Source organism: Rhineura floridana, chromosome 7 (genome assembly GCF_030035675.1).
Source record: "Rhineura floridana isolate rRhiFlo1 chromosome 7, rRhiFlo1.hap2, whole genome shotgun sequence".
NCBI classification, from domain to species: domain Eukaryota; kingdom Metazoa; phylum Chordata; class Lepidosauria; order Squamata; family Rhineuridae; genus Rhineura; species Rhineura floridana.
In genome coordinates this window covers 72,215,852-72,236,246 of record NC_084486.1, presented here as the reverse complement: position 1 = coordinate 72,236,246, position 20,395 = coordinate 72,215,852, and the positions used below count along the sequence as shown (strand labels likewise).

The 20,395-nt window shown below is 45.2% G+C and overlaps 1 protein-coding gene across 6 annotated transcripts in view; it reads left to right on the top strand.

The window, feature by feature from the left end:
* ATRNL1 (attractin like 1) overlaps window positions 1–20,395 on the top strand; it is a 1,089,767-nt gene that overhangs the window by 497,622 nt on the left and 571,750 nt on the right. The window lies entirely within an intron of this gene.

The window sequence follows — 20,395 nt, the reverse complement described above, 5'->3', positions numbered from 1 at the left end:
CCACAAATGCAAAATTGGATGTATTGTCTATGGAAGGAGGCTCTGTCATTGTGAGTGCCTTGTGGTGTTCCTCTTAGCATTAAGTATGTGCGATTCATGTTTTTAAAATGCTCATCAAACTTTGCTGTGGACCCAGCCACCTGACAACCAACAACTGGACCTGGCTTCATTATAGGGTGAAGAAACATGCTTTTTTGTACATTTTTTAAAACATCAAGTACTTCTCTGAAACCCTTGTGAATTAATGAGACCTGAAAGAAAGAAGTTTATGCTGATACGAAATGAAAACTTAGAGTCAACTGCTTAAAATCATATTGTCCCTAGCTGCTGCTGTGGTGTAAAACCCCTAATCTACCACCTACCTATACCCTTTGTGTACAGTTAGGGATCTATTCAAAGATTATGAAAATGTTTCAGAATATTTCTTCAATGTATGGGCTCAAGTATTTTAGAAGGATAAAACAAGGGTGGAAAGGTTTCATTTAAGATGAACACAGTGTTTAAATTTAGCTTTTATTTGGACAAAACAATAGTTTAAATGAGGAAGTGGATGTTTTTAGTATCCTCCAAGTCTGTGCTAAGAGAGTTGCTTCTGAGTGTTCTCGTAAACCATGTTTTAGTGTTGCATCCAAAATAGGCCATAAGGCAGCAAGCTTTGCAAATTTTTGGGACTTAGCACAGTGCATTCAAACTGTGTTTGCAAACTTAATAAAGGACATGGTATTTCATTACTCCAGATTTTCTTGACTAGTCCTCATTGACACCCCACCTCTCCTTTGGTCTGGCCTCCTAAATCCAAATGTGGTCAGCTGTGCTCTTTTTAACTATTTCTGATCTACTTATGTTACCTTAGTATCTTATCAGTAAATGATATTGTTCCATTCACAAATAGTATTTTATCCAGTTAATTACTCTTTCATTCCCATTTATATTTTGATCTAATGATCCTGCTCTATCACCATGAAATATTTACTGTCATTCTTGAGCATCCTAGGCTACATGAATATTATGAATATGGAAAACAGTAATGGAAAAAAAGAATCCTATACTAACTATCATGCTAGTGTGTACCCCTCCATGGCATCACACCGTAAATCAAGCAGCATTTGTTTTTTGATTATTTGTATATCTTTCAGTCATATGAAATATGTCTGCAGATCAGTATTCCAATAGAAAAAATAAGCTATGCACAAGGAAAATATAATGAACTGCTAAACAAAATATTGCTATGATGTTGGGTTACATTTAATCACTTTCGGTAGGAGCGGTCTTCATGAAGCGTTAGGTTACTATGGACAGACAACAGCTTTAAGGAGAAATTAAAAGTGTTCTCTATTTTAATCCCAAAACAAACAAAGACTAAAAATGAAGGAAGAGATAAATGGGAATGTTTTTACAGGAAATACATGAATGTGCAAAGCTTGTCAAAGATCATTAAAGAGTAACTAATCTACACTAACAATGAATCAGTTAATTTTTTGTTTGTTTATTAAATGCCAGAAACATGTTAGGAAGTATATTCATGATTTATGTTATGTATATATTTAGAATATATCATATATAATTACATATATCTGGGGGAATATGTACATGAAGATATCACACTGACTTTCCCAAAGGCTCAATTTGACATTGGTAAAGACTTTACAAATGGACTAAAATGGCAGAGAAACGTAAAATACGTTTTCTCTCCTACAGTTTCAAAAGCAAGATACTTCAGATGTGTAACAATACATTACAATAAAATTCAGCATGTATTGATCTTAATTCTTTCTGCACTGTTGAACACACAACAAAAATGATTGTTTCGAACATTAGTGGTTCAGAGCTATTTTAGAAAGCCTTCTTCAGCAAAAAGAACTTTCCAAGAAAGTGGTGTTTTTTGTTTTGTTTTTTTGCAATTCAGTAGAGTCCTTTTTTGCTTACCCCGAGGATTCAGTATAATATTTTACAATATGTAGCATCTGCAGAAATTATGTCATAACTATATGTGGTTCTTTGCTGAAAATAGTACAGCAGGATGACATTATTTCTTTTAAACAGCATGTTTAAGTAACAGGCTGGGTAGAGTAAAAATACAAAACCCAGATAGTAATGAAATTTTCACTTAGAACTTTAGCCATGAAATGAGAGGTTCCCAAACTGTGATCTGCAAGCTTCAGGCTGGGGATCCGTATTGTGTTTTTGAAGAGCAGCAGCAATAGCAGCATCTGCTCTGATAAAATCTAACCCTGGGCTTTGCACATGGCCAGAGCAGGCTTCTTCACTCCTCTGTCCTCTCCCTCGCATGGCTGGCTGATGGTGGTGGTAGAAGAAGTAGCTTAAAAGAAAAAAAAGGGGGCAGGATGGGAATGAGTGTCCTGAGTGGTATTAGTTGGGGGAGGGGGGAGGATTGTGGTGTATATAGAACAAATGGGTAGGTAGACTGGGTAAACTTTGTGCCTCCCCCCCATTTCTGTGAAATGAGCTAGCCTAGGCTGGCTGCTCCAAGACCACGTATTTCAGTAAAATCAGAGCTATGGGCCACAAGTTCAGGAACTCCAAGGGGCCCTGTGTGCCTTCCACTGAATGCTGCATGCAGGAGAAAGCCAGCTCAGATTGTGCCTATTCAGGAAAGACCCCCCCCCCCGTGGCCAGGCCTTTCTCCTCTCCACTCCTCCTTGATGTGATGAGCTGACTGGTCTGATGGGATCTTTTCTCCATCTTCACTCCTCCCTCCTTTTGCTTGCATGGCTGGGGGTGGTAGAAGTAGTAGCTTTAAAAATGGAGCAGGATGGAATGGACTGTCCTGAGTGGTATTGGTTGGGGGAGGGAGGATTATGATGTATACAAGGCAGTCCTCTTCCCTGCCCCCCTCCATTGCCTACCGAAAGGGGATACTGGCTTATGCTGCAGGGTCCTCAGGAATGAATCTCCTCATTTACTTCTTGTTTGCTATATTTCCTGAAACTCTCCCATCACTGCCCAAACCTGTGGATATTTACTCAGAAGCAAGTCCCACTGTATTCAATGAGGCTTAGCCTAGAGTAATATAGGAGTACAGCCTTTATTTTGGGGAGGGGGGTCACGTATTAAGTTTCTGTTTGTTATGTACCTATTTATGTTAGCTTTTAGCTTTCTTCAAGTTTCCCACTCCCCAATCTATTCTTACAACAGCCCTGTGAGGTAGGTTAGGCTGAGAGAGAGAATGACTGGCCTAAGGTCACCCAGTGAGCTTCATGACCAAGTGAGGATTTGAACTTTTGTGTCCCAGGTCCTAGTTCACTTAATATCCTTCCATTTTACTACACATTCTCGAAAGAAAATGCAGAAGTGAACAAGGTGGTAGAGTAGTGTGGTAGGGATAGTCTTTCCCCTAGAGTTGGAAGCTTATTTGGCCCCTTGTTAACAGTACTCTGTAGCATCTTTATGACAAACCAATTTAGGCAGCAATCCTGTACACGCTAAGGCTGCAGTCCTATGCACATCTGCCATTGATCCTGGTGGGACTTACTTTTGAGTTCATATTATGGGATCAGCTGCGTAATGGCCCCTTTAATGCCCCCCTCCCCTTGAAGCAGAAGTCTCCTTTCTTCCTCAACAGCCTGGCTATAAGTAGGGGTAAAACTGATAAAGATTTCCAGGCTGTAAACCATGATGCTTACTTGGAAGTAAGCCCCATAGAGAACACAGGTTTCTCTTGGAATAAAGGTGAACCGATCAAGCTTCCAAGGCTGAAGTCCTGTGCATTCATCTTGGTGGGGCATACCTCTGGGTCAATGTGTATGATGAGGTTTTGGGAGAACAAAGAGACAAAACTATCTCAAAACTGTGATTTTATTTATTTATTTAGTTATTTAGTTTAATTTATATACCGCCCTAAGCCCGAAGGCTCTCTGGGCGGTGTACAAAAAGATAAAAACAAGCACAATATATAAATACAATAAATACAATAAATAATAATAAAAAAACAAACAAACAATAACGAACCAAACAACATCCAAAATACGGAAATGCTGTTTAAAATACACTTTAAAATGCCTGGGAGTATAAAAAGGTTTTCACCTGGCGCCGAAAAGATAGTAGCGTCGGCGCCAGGCACACCTCATCAGGGAGACTGTTCCACAGTTCAGGGGCCACTACTGAAAAGGCCCTGGTTCTAGTCATCACCCTTCGAGCCTCTCGATGGGATGGTACTCGGAGGAGGGCCTTAGATGTTGAGCGTAGTGTACGGGTAGGTTCATATTGGGAGAGGCGTTCCACCAGGTATTGCGGTCCCATGCCGTGTAGGGCTTTATAGGTCAAAACCAGCACTTTGAATCTAGCCCGGAAACAAATAGGAAGCCAGTGCAGACGGGCCAGAACAGGTGTTATATGAGCGGACCTTCTGGTCCGCGTCAACAATCTGGCCGCTTCATTCTGGACTAGCTGTAGTTTCCAAACAGTCTTCAAGGGCAGCCCCACGTAGAGCGCGTTGCAGTAGTCCAATCTAGAAGTTACCAGACCATGAACAACTGAAGCGAGGTCGTCACTGTCCAGATAGGGACGTAGCTGGGCTACCAATCGAAGATGGTAAAAAGCATTCCGTGCCACCGAGGCCACCTGGGCCTCAAGAGACAGGGAAGGATCGAAAAGAACTCCCAAGCTACGAACCTGTTCCTTCAAGGGGACTGTAACCCCATCAAGAACAGGATGAACATCCACCATCTGAGCAGAGAAGGCACTCCCCAACAGCGTCTCAGTCTTGTCTGGATTGAGCTTCAGTCTGTTAGCTCCCATCCAGTCCATTATCGCGGTCAGGCAACGGTTTAGCACGTTAACAGCCTCACCTGAGGAGGATGAAAAGGAGAAATAGAGCTGTGTGTCATCAGCGTACTGATGACAACGCAGCCCAAAACTCCTGATGACCGCACCCAGCGGCTTCATGTAGATGTTGAAAAGCATGGGGGACAGTACCGATCCCTGCGGGACTCCACAATGGAGAGTCCAGGGTATCGAGCAATGTTCCCCAAGCACTACCTTCTGGTGACGACCCACCAAGTAGGAGCGGAGCCACTGCCAAGCAGTACCCCCAACTCCCAACTCCGTGAGTCTTCCCAGAAGGATACCATGGTCGATGGTATCAAAAGCAGCTGAGAGATCAAGGAGAATCAACAGAGTCACACTCCCCCTGTCCCTCTCCCGACACAGGTCATCGTACAGGGCGACCAAGGCTGTTTCGGTGCCAAAACCGGGCCTAAAACCGGATTGAAATGGATCAAGATAATCAGTGTCATCCAAGAGCCCCTGGAGCTGGCTGGCAACCACCCGTTCCAGTACCTTGCCCAAGAACGGAACATTCGCCACAGGTCTATAGTTGTTCAGGTTATCTGGGTCCAAAGAGGATTTCTTCAGGAGTGGTCTCACTACCGCCTCTTTTAGGCAGTCAGGGACCACTCCCTCTCTCAAAGAGGCGTTTATTATCTCCTTGGCCCAGCCGGCGGTTCCGGTCCTGCCAGCTTTCACCAGCAAAGAGGGGCAAGGGTCCAGAACAGATGTGGTCGCCCGCACCAGTCCAAGGATCTTGTCAACATCCTCAAGCTGTACAGACTGAAACTCATCCAATAAATAAGGACAAGACCGCGTTCTGGATGCTTCGTTGGAACTCACTGTCATAACATTGGAGTCAAGTCCCGGCGAATGCATGCGATCTTATCCTGGAAGTGCCTCGCGAACTCATCACAGCGGGCTACAGATGAATCCATAATATCCCGAGGGCCAGAATGTAAAAGCCCTCGTACAATTTTAAAGAGCTCCGCCGGGCGGGAGAGAGATGCCTTAATTGTGGCAGCAAAATATCTCTTTTTTGCTGCCCTCACCGCTACTATATACCACTTAGAAGAAGCACTTACCAAAGCATAATTGCATTCATCAGGAGTTTGCCTCCATCTGCACTCAAGCCTCCTCCTCTCTTGCTTCATCACTCTCAGCTCCACGGTATACCATGGAGCTGTATGAGCTCTACATAGGAGGGGGCGCATGGGAGCGATCGTGTCAACCGCCCGGGTCAGCTCCGTATTCCACAATCCAACCAGGGCTTCGACAGGAGCGCCAGTCTTCTCAGTCGGAAAATCCCCCAGAGCCCTTTGGAAACCCTCAGGATCCATTAGTCTCCGGGGGCGGACCAATTTAATAGGTCCCCCACCCTTGCAGAGGGAAAGGGTCACTGTGAGCCTAAACTTCAGCAAGCGGTGATCTGTCCATGACAATGGGGTAGATGACAAATCCCCAACCACCAGATCACCATCTCCATGCCCAGTGGCGAAGATCAAATCAAGAGTATGTCCCGACACATTCGTTGGGCTGGTAACAACCTGAGACAGCCCCATGGTTGTCATGGAGGCCATGAAATCCTGAGCCGCCCCAGATAAAGCAGTCTCGGCATGGACGTTGAAGTCCCCGAGTACCAAAAGTCTAGGGGACTGCAACAGTACCTCCGAGACTACCTCTGTCAGCTCAGTTAGGGAATTTGTTGGGCAGCAGGGTGGGCGGTACACCAACAAAATTCCCAGTCTGTCTCTCTGGCCCAACACAAGGTGGAGACACTCTAAACCAGTCGTCACATGGACAGGGTGCTTGGTGAGTGAGAAAGAACTCCTATAGACCACAGCAACCCCACCTCCCCGTCCTTCGGTTCTACCATGATGCTGAACCGCATACCCAGGTGGGCAGAGCTGGGAAAGAGCAACGCCTCCCTGATCGCCCACCCAGGTCTCAGTTATACACGCCAGGTCGGCAGCCTCGTCCACAATTAAATCATGGACAAGGGAGATCTTATGGTGAACTGACCTGGTGTTTAACAACAGCACATGGAGATCCGAAGGCTGACTGATAGAACAACCATCAGTCCTGGGGATGTGAGGAGAACTGGAACAAGTCACAGACACTACTTGTCTGGGACGAGTTCCCCTTATCTGGCACGTTCTCCTCACAACACCATACCTCCCATTACCCGTCACTACACTAATTGGGCCCCCCAAAAGTCTCCCCGGTCGATGTATAATACTCTCTCCCAGGCACATATTAAAACAAATAAAACTCACATATACACACACACCAAGTCACAGACACTCACACAATGCACATTCACACCAATACACACTAAATTCACACACACACACGACATACACACACACAATCCTCACTCATACAACACAACAACATTAAAATAATAAAGTGCCAGTAGTGATGGCAATGTCCACACTCAGGTCAAGGCAATAGCAGCCGCAGCAACAGCGTCCACAACGGTTCTAGGCAAGCGACAGATTACAATAGCAGGTGACAATAGCACACAGCAATCGACCGCAGCAGCTGATAGAAGCAGGCAGCAGATGGCAGCAGCAGATGATAGCAGCAGCACAGTGAGGGTATTAGTGTCCTCTCCCGAGCGACAGCAACCCTATCCAGGCCAACGACCGCAACAGAGATCCAGACAGCTGGGGCCTGGTCCTGCAAGGTGCCCACGTGCAGAGCAGGAGCCCAAGAAGGAGAGAGCAGAGATGTTGGCCAAGCAGCAGCAGCAGCAAAGCAGGCAGATGGCTCTCCCTCCCTGGGCGGTGATGGTCCTCTTCCCTTGCAGGCACTGGATCTCCCAAGCCCCCTCAGCCAGCCGGCTTATATATCCCCTCCAGAGAAGGGACAGGTGGAACAGTATCAGGCACAGCTGGCTGAGTACCTGGGGCCTGGTCCTGCAAGGTGCCCACGTGCAGAGCAGGAGCCCAAGAAGGAGAGAGCAGAGATGTTGGCCAAGCAGCAGCAGCAGCAAAGCAGGCAGATGGCTCTCCCTCCCTGGGCAGTGATGGTCCCCTTCCCTTGCAGGCACTGGATCTGTGTGGAGGTGGGGGGAAGGGCAGAAAAGCCATTTAGTGGTCCTCCAAGACCCTCAACAGTTTTCAAGTTGTCCATGGGGAAAAAAAGTTTGGGAACCACTGTTCTATGATCTTCAAGAGAGACCATGCGAACTGCACTCCTTAGAAATGAAATTGGGAGTACCACCTTTAGAATGTGAAGATGATTGTGGGATGGGGAGTGGCAACCCATCACAACCAAACTGACTTTGAATATTTCACAGGAACCAGATGGACTAAATGGGGAATACAACAAAAAAGGGGAAATATGTTGGACAACATGAAATTTCTGCCCCAGGAAAATTTAACTTGGTGTTACTTGGGGCCTGCCTAGATTAATCTTTTCCTTTTCCATTTCTGTGTATGGTGAAATTTGAATATGGTTTCAAGACTGCATATTTTCCTACTGAATTACTGAATGTAGCACCTCAATTGGGACATTTATATGTATTAAAATATTTATAAACTACACTCTGTCCAAAGATTTCAGGATAGGGTACACCAGTCATTAAAGCAACAAATCCAACTACAGATGAGGTGTGGAAAATAATAAAACAATAAAAATATTGATACACAAGCAACAATCATTATAAATTAAGCTCTGGAATCAGCAATTACTAAAATCTTGATTAAATAACCATGCTTTAACATGGTGCCAAAATGAAAACAAGATTAGCGCTAGGAAGATCTCAGAGGGGATGACATTCCACAACTGGGTGCTACTACAAAGATCCTGTTCCACATCACTATATAATTCACTAATAGACGAAAAACCTTGCAGTTTAAGAACGTACGTATAGCCAACAAATATTTTGACCTGACCTCCTCTCTGAGATATTGTACTGCCCTACAAATTTGTCAAAATGCAAACACAATTTGGGTTGGTCTTCCACAGTTCAATCCACTTGCTGTGTAGCTTGGAAGAATTTGGTAACATGTGCCTCTGACCATATGGTGAGTGGTGGCAATGCCTGCCATCTCCAAAGATGGAGAATTACATTTTTGTATATTTGCTGGTGTTCTTCTTACTTTGCTTTTGAGTCTGGCTTTTAGAACACTGATAGTTGGTTCTTACTGAGCATGCCCGGCATTATCATTCAGTTCAATGCAAAATTTATTAAATTAATTAAAAATCAGCCAGACATTTTTTAAACTTTTAAACTGCAGAAGATGAAGGTCAGAGTATGGGGCAAGGTCAGTAATAGGATTACAGGTACTGTGTGAACATGGCTGATTTTTAATGAATTTCAACAAATTATGAGAACGCTGAGAGGAAAAAATTCCAAAAGGGCTCTGGGTTTTTTCCCTATCTCTTTAGACTTTGAACTTTCGATTCTTTATGACTGTTTCACCATGAAAATTGAGAGGGTTGTTAAGCAAGCTTTTCTGAATTCAGGACTATAAATTTTGTAAGGTTTTGTTTTAAAATGAGTTTATGGGAAGCATCAGAATGGCATGGGGTGGTATTTTCAATTTAACATTGCAGAATGTGAAAAATCCACCCTGGCTATAGTATACAGACACTCTTGTGCCTGTATAATATGCTATTCACTAATAGGCAAAAAACCTTGCGGTTTAAGAATGTACCTATAGCCAACATATATTTCTATCAAACTTTAAAAAGCAGGGAAATTGGGCAGCTATAGTGAATGCACCAGGGGAGCAGGAGACCTGACCTCCTCTCTGAGATATTGTACTGCCCTACAAATTTGTCAAAATGCAAACACAATTTGGGTTGGTCTTTCACAGTCCAATCCACTTTGTGTGTATCTTGGGGTACTGGTGTTCTGCCCACCTTGCTGTCCAGGAGCCTCCCTGCCTCAACTGGCAGATATGGTCTCAAGGACTCCTGGGATTATTGTCCAGGGAGACTCCATGCCATGACTATCTTGTCTGGAGCATTTCAGGACATCAAGGCCACCAAGGCATCTGTCAAAGGCATGAATTGTTAACCAGAGAAAATTCCGACAAAAGCTATAAGGGCTGAGAATTCAAGACATAGTTTGAGAGTGGGAGGTTTAAAGGATTTGGATATGGTTACACTTGAACTTAGGATAACTTAAATGAACTTGCCTTGTATTTTAAGTCTAATATTGAGATAGGTGGCAAATGGTGAGGTCTTTCAGATGCCCTGTTTTATGGAATACTATTTACAGACAGACAAGATTAGTGTTCTTGAAACATCATGTTAAGAACTTTTTATTCTCTAAAAAATTAATTAGGGATACTTGCCTGCGTTTATCTTATTTTATTGTTTTATAGTTTCAGTGGAATATTTTCTTATAAGCTGCTTTGGATATTTCTAAATAGAAAAGCTTAAAGTGACATTTAACTTGCAAATATTTAAAACCTTTTTTTCAAGGAAAAATATTATTCACCATTACATAGGATACAGTGCTGCTGTCTCATAAATTGTATAGTTGGAAAAGAGGAGATAATGGAATTTAAGCAATGTTGGATATCATGAGAAAATTTCCAAGTAATCGTTGGGAAAAAGAGCAAGTTGGTTGTAAAGCTGTATAGTCTTAAAAACTTTGAGACTACTGACCACTGCTGGACAAACATTATAACATTCTTTCATAGTCCAGGGGTTTAACTAGGTGGTCTTCAATGTTGCTTCTGACTGCACCATTCTCTACCTATTGAGTGAATGTGCAAAATTTTAAATAATTGAGATAACAGTTTGTCAGGGATTAGGAACATTGCTAATAGTTCAGTTTATTTTTTTAAAACAACTAATTGAGAGATAGTCTCCAGTCACACGCTGTTTTAATTTGTATATCATTTGAATGCCTGAGATAAGAACTTCACAAACTGATGTGCTGATGGCATAGGGGCTCCCCACCCAATAGGCCAAGACATGATTCACTGCTGATTTGTAGAACACAATAGAGATATTTAGAGATTTTTCTGAAATAAATCTGATGTTTTGCAAGCAGATACTGAGAATTGCTTCTGCAATTTTTATTTCCTTTATCTAGTTAATTTAAGCAAACTCTAGCTATCTCATTTAATATCTAATAGAAAGCCCCTGACTGGTATACCAAATGCTAAGAGGTATGCAGTAAGAACTTGGCTGCACCTTAAAAAATTAATAATTCATACTCATGATGTATTAGGCCTTGAAAATCTAGGAAGGTAATAACTGATAGTTTTTGTTCGGAATCAATTTTTCAAAAAAGAGTGTAAAGAGGCAAGGGGGAAATATGAGAAAATAATATATCTACATTATTTTCCCATGTGAAGAGAGGAAAAGTAAAGTCAATCTTCACCTGTACATAAGGGCTATGCTAGTTGTCATTCAACATGGGCTGCGTACACACTATGTAAAACCCATCAAAAGCATTTCTCCAGTGCATGGAGAAGCTGATCTCAGGTGGGTAGCTAGCTCCACCTAGCGGTTGAAGGCAGAAGAGTGCTAAAGAGGTTTTTTTTTACAAGGACTTTCTGCTCTGCGCAGCTCATTTCAGTTTCTCTTCTGCCTTCCACCAAGAACGGTTAATCTGGCTCCTCTCTGCATTCAGGCCTGTATAATTTGGTGTTTTTTTTCCTGTTGTGTGTCTGTACTCTTTCCTTCCTTTACTGTTTCCTACGTGTGTCATGTTTAACACAAAAAAGGGGTTTGTAATTTTATGTCTCCCCCCTGAGACTCTGCGGCAGCGCTGAGCCAACCACAAAGCAGCCACCCCACCGCTTCAGCTGTGAAACCACTGTCTTCTTCATTGTACTCTGCCCCCCCAGCCTCATGGAACTGAAACAGCCTTGGTCGCTCTGGTGGGTGATTTGAGGAGGGCGTTGGATAGGGGAGAACATGCCTTCCTCGTCCTCCTGGATCTCTCAGCGGCTTTCGATACCGTTGACCACAGTATCCTCTTGGATCGCCGGGAGGGAATGGGAATAGGGGGCACTGTTTTACGGTGGTTCTGTTCCTATCTCTCAGACAGGCACCAATGGGTGACTCTGGGAGATGAGGTTTCAGACCCTTGGCCTCTCAATTGTGGTGTGCCACAGGGTTCTATCTTCTCTCCCATGCTATTTAACATCTATGTAAAGCCGCTGGGGGCCATCATCAGGAGATTTGGGTTGCAGTGTCACCAATATGCGGATGACACTCAGCTCTATCTCTCATTTAAGTCCTCACCAGAGTTGGCTGTGGATACCATGTCCAAGTGCCTGGAGTCCGTAAGTGAATGGATGGGAGGTAATAGGCTGAAACTGAACCCCGACAAGACCGAGGTACTGCTTGTGGGAGACAAGAGGAGGTTGGGTGATATTGACCTGGTGATAAATGTGGTAAGATTGCCCCTAAAGGACCAAGTTCGCAGCCTCGGGGTCATTCTTGACTCCCAGCTGTCCATGGAGGCTCAGGTTTTGGCAGTGAGCCGGGCAGCTTGGTATCAATTACATCTAATACAGAGTCTGTGTCCCTACCTTCCTGTCCATCTGCTCCCACGGGTGGTACATGCCCTGGTCTCCTCTTGCTTAGACTACTGTAATGCGCTGTACGTTGGGTTACCCTTGAGGACGGTCCGGAAACTACAGCTGGTACAGAATGCAGCGGCACGGTTGATTAAGAACAGCCGCCGCCGTGATCATATCACTCCAGTGCTAGAAGATCTGCACTGGTTACCAGTTGTTTACCGGGCCCAATTCATGGTGTTGGTGTTAACCTTAAAGCCCTACATGGTTTCGGTCCAGTTTATCTTAAGGAGCGCCTCCAGCATCATCAAATATGCCACCTGACGAGATCAGCCACACAAGACCTTCTCTCGGTTCCGCCAGTTAAAACAGCTAGGCTGGTGCAGACCAGAGAGAGGGCATTTTTGATTGTGGCCCCCACCCTCTGGAATTCTCTGCCATGTGATCTTCGCCATGCCCCCTCCCTGGTAGGTTTCCACTGAGAATTGAAAACCTGGCTGTTTAGGCGGGCCTACGGGACTGTTGGGTAATCTAGTTTTATTCTGTAAAGATGTGGGTGGGTTTAGATTAAGTAGAGTCTGATGTTGTATTTGTATCTATATGTTATATTTTAATTTTCTGTACGTCGCCTAGAGTGGCCATTAATTCGGCCAGATAGGCGACTTAGAAATAAAATTTTATTATTATTATTATTATTATTTCTCAGGTGCATTTGTGCCTGCCTACCGGCAATCACCCGACCAGCCGACTCCTTTCACAGCATGAGCAGGGACATCTCTTGCAGTGTGCTCCCCAGGATGCCGAGTGCCTGCCATCCCCTCTTCCATCCTCTCACCTGTAGAAGGCCTCAATGGGACGCTGCAGCCACGGTGGAAGCATATTCCCTGCCGGCAGATCCTTAGCACATGGCCCGGCAATTATCACAGCCCTTAGCCCCCATAAGACCTGCAGCATGGTTTGTGCTCTTGGGGAAGGCAACACACAAATTGGACCACCCACCAAAGAAACCTAGTCACTTCAGCCTCACAGTACAATGGAAGTCATGCCTCCGCCATTATCCAACCAGGCCCTAGGGCCTTTAGGTTCTATTGAATCCCAGGAGGAGGTAGCCATAGCCTGCCCCTCTTCCAGCAGGCATGAGGTAGCTGAGATGTGTACTGTCACGGGCAAGGTGGCTCCACAACGACTGGCACCTAAGAGAAGTAGGGGAACCAGTCACGACAGGCAGCGGCCGGGTGATGCACAGGGGGCTGCACCAAAGGAGGCTCATAGCAACATGTGCAGGTCACAGAGGGACCTGGAATCCCTATCTGAGGAGGAAGGCACCCAATTCCAACCCACCCTGGAGGCGATTTTTTCTACATCATCTTCTCCTGAGGATTGAAGGCTTCCTCAAGACAGCTACATCTCACCAAGCATTACAGGAGAAGAGGAGTGAAGCATCCTTCATTTCACCCTCTTCACGTCAGGAACTCCAAGTTCAGGGGGTGGTGCACAATCCACACTGTTCACATGCTACAACAATTAAAGGAACAGCTGAGATTCTCTCCTAATGGATCTAGCCAGAGATCTTTCCACATCAGCGGCTGAGGCTCGACACCCCACATAGGATACACCAGCCATAGCACCCACTCCACCATCTTCAGGAGCGCAAGTGGCACAGGGCCTCACTACACTCCGCTCTTCTTCAGACATGCCCCAACCACCGGGCAGGACATCACTAGACCCTTAGGCTGCCTCACAGGGCAGGCATCCTCAACTTCATGAGGAGGCAATGGTGGACCCAGACAATGAGCTGATTGTCCTCGATGAGGAAGAATGGAGTGGAGATTCGGAAAATAGGATTTTCCAAGAAGCTCATTTCCTTCCACTCCTGTGCAAGGCAATGGAAGCTCTGAACCTAAATTCTCCGGAAGATCCTCCAGCTCCCTCAGCATCTAGAATTTCAGCTGTGTGTCCAGACCCGAAACCCAAGTCAAGGGTGCTAAAACTTCCATCACTGTTGCCTAAAGTGATCAAGCCCAAATTTGATGCCCTGCTGGAGTTCAAGAAATTGGTTGCAACTGCCAACAAATACTAAACGTTGGAACAACACATCATGGACCAACTCAAGGTTCCTCTGGTCAACGCCCCCATAGTCAATTTACTAAATCCGTCCTTGAACCCAAAACACTTGGATGCCCACCTAAAGGATCCGTTAGAGCACAAGTTGGATCTAGGCCATAGGAGGATTGATGAGGCCAGTGCTCTCTCCATCAGAGCAGCATCAGCCTCATCGGTCTTCGCTAGAGCATCCCTGCTGTGGCTAGAGGACCTATTGTACAGCCCGCATCAGAATCCGGCTCAAATCCGGAAGTCTGTTCTAAAAATCTCAAGAGCAGTGACCTTTATGGCAGATGCATCCATGGACACCATGCAGTTTTTGGCAAGGTCATTAGCAGCGAGTGTTTTCACTTGAAGGACTCTATGGTTACGACATTGGGAGGCCGATACTGCAGCCCACTCTAATCTTGCATCTGAGCCCTATGTGGGTGGCAAACTATTTGGCGACGATGCCCTATGTGGGGTCTTGGAGTCAAAGGAAAAGAAGAAAGCTATGCCTTCTGCCAAAAAATGAGATGACAAAAGATTCTTCCGTAGACCTTTCCATCCTTATTTGCCCTCCCAGTCCTTTCGAGATTCCAGGGCATTCGGAAGAGCAAAGGAGTCCCATACCAGCGGTCCCTTCTGGAATAGGCAACATGCCCAGTCTAAAAGCCAACAACCTTTCCCCAATAAATCGGGTTTTGGATCCCAGTTTCAGGGGAATAAGCATCAATTCTGACGCCAGGGTCCCTCAGGTGGGACGACACCTTCAACACTTTGCAGGTACGTAGTTTGGGGGTCTTATTAGACCCGCTCCTGTCACTTGAGGCTCAGGTAGCCTCGGTGGCACGGAATGCATTCTACCAGCTTCGGCTGGTAGCCCGACTACGACCCTATCTGGACAGGGAGAATCTCGCCTCAGTTATCCATGCTATGGTAACCTCTAGATTGGACTACTGTAATGCACTCTACGTGGGGCTACCTGTGAAGACGGTTCGGAAACTTCAGCTAGTGCAAAATGCTGCGGCCAGAGTTCTCACTGGGACAAAGAAATTTGACCATATAACACCTGTCCTGGCGCAGCTGCACTGGCTACCGATATGTTTCCGGGCCAGATTCAAAGTGTTGGTTCTTACCTATAAAGCCCTAAATGGCATCGGACCGCAATACCTGGTGGAACGCCTCTCTCGCTATGTACCTACCCGTTCACTACGCTCGACGTCGAAGGCCCTTCTCCGGGTCCCAACTCATAAAGAGGCCCGGAGATCAACAACTAGATCTAGGGCCTTCTCGGTGGTGGCCCCCGAACTATGGAATGCCCTCCCAGATGAGATACGCCTGGCGCCTTCTTTGTTATCTTTTTGGCGCCAGGTAAAAACCTACCTTTTCGCCCAGGCTTTTTAAACATTTTAAATTTGATTTTAAACCTAATATGGATTTTAATTTATAAACTCAATGGCAATTCTATTTCGGATTTTTATCATGTTATATTTTTCACACTTGCTCATATTTTAATTGTGATTTTATTTGTTGTACACCGCCCTGAGAGCTTTCTGCTATAGGGCGGTCTAGAAATGTAATTAAATAAATAAAATAAATAAATAAATAAATTGCCCATCGCTGGAGGGACACGTCTTTGGACCAATGGGTACTGCACACCCTCAGATGCGGACTGAGGCTGGAATTCGCCTCCCTCCTCCAACCAAGTTTATCCCCTCCCCCTTCTCAAAGTCTCCAGACAAGCGGGAAAGGACTCTTCAAGTGATTGCCCACCTTCTGCAGATTGCGGCAAAGAGCCCATTCCAACAGACGAAAGGTTTTCAGGAATCTACTCAGTATTCTTCACCGTTGCAAAAAAAAAGATGGATCTTTCAGGGCGGTACTCAATTTGAAGAACTTAAATCAGTTCATAAAATACCGCAGGTTCTGCATGGAAATTTTACTGTCCATCAGGGAGGCATTGAGAAAGGGAGACGTCCTGTCATTTATCTGAAGGAGGCCTATCTGTATGTCCCTGTTTTTCCGCCTCACAGACGTTACCTCTGGTTTGCGGTGGGGGAGGATCACTTTCAGTACAGGGCCATGCCCTTCGGTCTGGCGTCTGCCCCCAGAGTATTCACAAAGATTGTGGTTGCTGTGGTGGCACACCTCAGAACGCAGGGGGTCCATGTCTTTCCTTATCTTGATGACTTTCTGCTTTGGTCTCTGTCCCTCCACACATCACCCTAGCATGCCTGAAGGATCACGACTTCCTTGTCAACCAAACCAAGAGCCAGCTTTGTCCAGCCCACCACATAATACATTTGGGGGCCACCATAGACTCGCAGTAGGGACTCATAACGTTAACTCAAGACAGAGTAGACAATTACAGCTTTCATACAGGACTTATCTTTGCCTTCAGCGGATCTTATCCACTTGGCAGGTATCTTGGGGTTGATGGTCTCAACCTATCAGACTACACCATGGACACGTCACCACTCCCAACCACTCCAGTGACCGCTACTGCCATTTCAAAGTGATACTGCAGCCACGCGTCACCAGAAGGTAGCACTTTCAACAGTGGTCCATTGCTCCCTGCTATGGTAGGTACACATACCCAATCTACTAAGGGGAGTGCCGTTCCAGGACCCTCCATGGACCCTGATCACCTCAGATGCCAGCCTGACAGGCTGGGGAGCCATTTGCGATGGCCAGATGATACAAGGGACTTAGTCACCACAGAAGTCAGTTCTTCCAATCAGTCTCCTGGAGCTTCATGCGATTCTGCTAGCCCTGTGGCACTTCGTGGAGATTAAACAGTTGGGGGCGGTGCTGGTCAGGACAGACAATGTATTGGCCAAATCACATTTGAATCATCAGGGAGGCACACGCTCCCCACAACTACAGAAGGAAGCTGCCCTGCTGTTCCAGTGGGCGGAAACACGCGTGGACTCAATCCTCACGGAATACCTCAAGGGGGAGGACAACTGCCAAGTGGATTGGCTCAGCAGACAGAAGGTTCATCAGGGAGAATGGAAGTTTCACCCGTTGGCCTTTCAGGAAATAGTGAGATGCTTCAGCAGAGTCGAGGTGGACCTATTTGCCACACACCTCAACTGCCAGGTGAAAAGATTTTTCTCCAGATACGTGACACCAGAGGCAGAAGGCATAGATGTGCTGATGTCCCAGTGGCCCCAAGGACAACTCTACGCTTTCCCACCTCTTCCGATCATTCCCAGGGTACTTCAAAAGATCCGAGCTGAAAGGGCAAGAGTTCTACTGATAGCTCCTTGGTGGCCAAGGAGACCCTAGTTCCCAGAACTCGTCAATCTGTCGATTGATCCTCCGTGGCAAATTCCCCTCAGGGAAGACCTATTGTCACAGGGACAGCTTCTTCACCCAGACCCGGGATGGCTGGCGGTTTATGTCTGAAGATTGAGAGGCGATGCCTCTTAAAATGAGGCATTCCAGCTCAAGTGGCGGAAACTATGATGGCCTTCCACAATTAGAATATATGAGACTACATTGAAGGCCTTCTCGATGTGGTCACAAAAGAAGGGTTTAATTCTAAGGAAAGCAGGTATAAACGACATTCTCTGCTTCCTACAGGATGGCTTGTCCTTGGGTCTTAGGCCAAACTCAGACGCCAGACTTCAGCCCTTTCGGTGGTTCTGTCTTCATCTCCAGAGAAATTGCTGGGATCTGTTACTCAGGAGTTTTCTACATGGGGCAACGGCATTAGCACCTCCATCGTTACCCAACTTGGGATCTACACAAGGTGTTAACGGCCCTACAAAAGCCTCCTTTTGAACCCCTAAGTCAAATTTCCGTACGTCTCCTATCCTTTATGGTCTTGTTCTTTGTGGCCATTACTTTGGCCCGGAGAGTGTCTGAGTTGAATGTTCTGTCTGTTGACAAGAATTTCTGTGTATTTCTTAAGGATTGAGTAGTCCTATGTACTGTCCCTTCTTTTCTTCCTAAAGTACTTTCTACCTTCCACTCTCAGCAAGAGCTGGTACTTCCTTCTTTTTGTCCTAATCCCATTCACTCCACAGAGAAAGTGTGGCATTCATTGGATGTGCGAAGAGCCCTGAAAGTGTATATCTCTAAAACAAAACATCTCCATCAGACAGTTTGTCTCCTTCCACCTAGCATCTTTAGGGAGGAAAGTGTCTTTGTCCACGCTCGCTAGGTGGATCAAGGCATGCATCACACTGGTCTACGCCGCTCTAAAGTTAGCCCAGCTGGCCAGGATTGTGGCCCACTCAACTAGGGCAGCAGCCACTTCGGTAGCATTCTCACACCACACATCTATCACAGAGATTTGTAGAGCAGCTACATAGGCCACACCTAATATGTTTATTAAACACTATAAGATTAACACATATGCATCAGCAGAGGCAGCTTTTGGGAGGAGAGTGCTACAGCACGGTCTCCCAGATCACTAGTGTAATCAGCCCAGCAATGTTCCCACCCTACATGGGTCAGCTTTCATATGCTCCAACTGAGATCAGTTTTTCCATGCATAGGAGAAAAGACATCTGGTCTTACCGTAAAATGGTTTTCCCTGTCCATGTCAAAAGCTGATCTCAGGGCCTCTCCCTAGGAGGGCTGGGCTGCCATCACTGTCTTTTTCATTTTAGGCCTACAGCAGAGAGCATATGAGTGCTGTTGTCTCCTGTTTCTTGTCGATGGTTCCTATTATTTCTCTTTGTTCTTTCCTTCTGTTGGTTGGCTTGTTATCAAAAACTGAAATGAGCTGCGTAGAGCAGGAAGTCCTTGTTAAAAAAACCCTTTAGCACTCTTCTGCCTTCAACCGCTAGGTGGAGCTAGCTACCCACCTGAGATTAGCTTTTGACATGCACTGAGAAAACCATTTTACGGTAAGACCAAATCTCTTATTTCCTCCCTCAAAGAATCCTGGGAACTATACTTTGTTAAGGATGCTGAGAACTATAGCTGTGTGAGGAGTAAACTACAGTTCCCAGGAATCTTTGGGGTGGTGGTGTACACAGCCTTGATACTTTGTTTTAGAACCATAACTACTCTGTAGTACAGTCTATCCTATTTTATTTGTTTGGAACAGGGTTGCTTCAGTTGTTGTTTTTTTTAAAAAATAAACTAGAATATGAACTTTTTGGATGTTGATATTGAAGCCATTGGTCAAAGTGATTGAAATTTAAACTTGATTTGGCTTTAGATATCAGATATTCATGCTTCCACTTCCCTGAGCAATAGGAATTATGGGGATACTTTTTACAGGATTAGTTTCATTGTGAGAAGAGTACTACATTCTTGTGTTATTTTCTAATACCAGCTTACTGAGCATGTGTAATTTGGGAAGCAATCCAAACAACAAGCAACACTTTTACATTGGAAATTGCGTGGAAAAATTCTCATTTTTATTTGGAGGGATAATATAATATTAGACTAAAGATCAGTGGCATCTTGGTCATTTTTATGGACTCTGTGCCACACTGTAAAACTGCATTAGTCTCTCCAGAAGCAAACAGCATGTACCTGTAGCCTTACCACTCTCATCTCCATCTTCCCAACTATCTGGGGAAAATAAACATGGAATTTTGGATGAACCAGTTCCAAAGAGTTTCTCTTCAGTCACCACTCAAGCAGATCAGATGTTTAATAGCTACTAAATAACAGCACATTTTTATGATAAAGTTCCTAGGGAACTGGATATTCTTTGGATGAATCCCTGCCAATAGCCAGGCAACTTGTATCTCTTTGTCTCTTGGGTCCTCATACTGAGATGACTCAGAATTGGATGGTGTGGGCTGTCCACTGATCAGAGTTTCTCAACCCTAGGCCTTGTCAAGCACTTCAGAGGGAGGGTCTCTCCAATTATTAGGACAGCAGGGACCTGCTTCAAGAGGGGTCAGTGCATTAAAATTCTGCTGGCTGTTTTTTTAAAAACTTAAATTAGTTAAGAGAAGAGCAGAGCAATCCAACTCAGGTGGAAGAGGAGCTGGTAGGAAGGTGCACAGCATCCAGTTGCAGTTTGGGAGCCTCCAGGACTGCTGAAAGCCGGC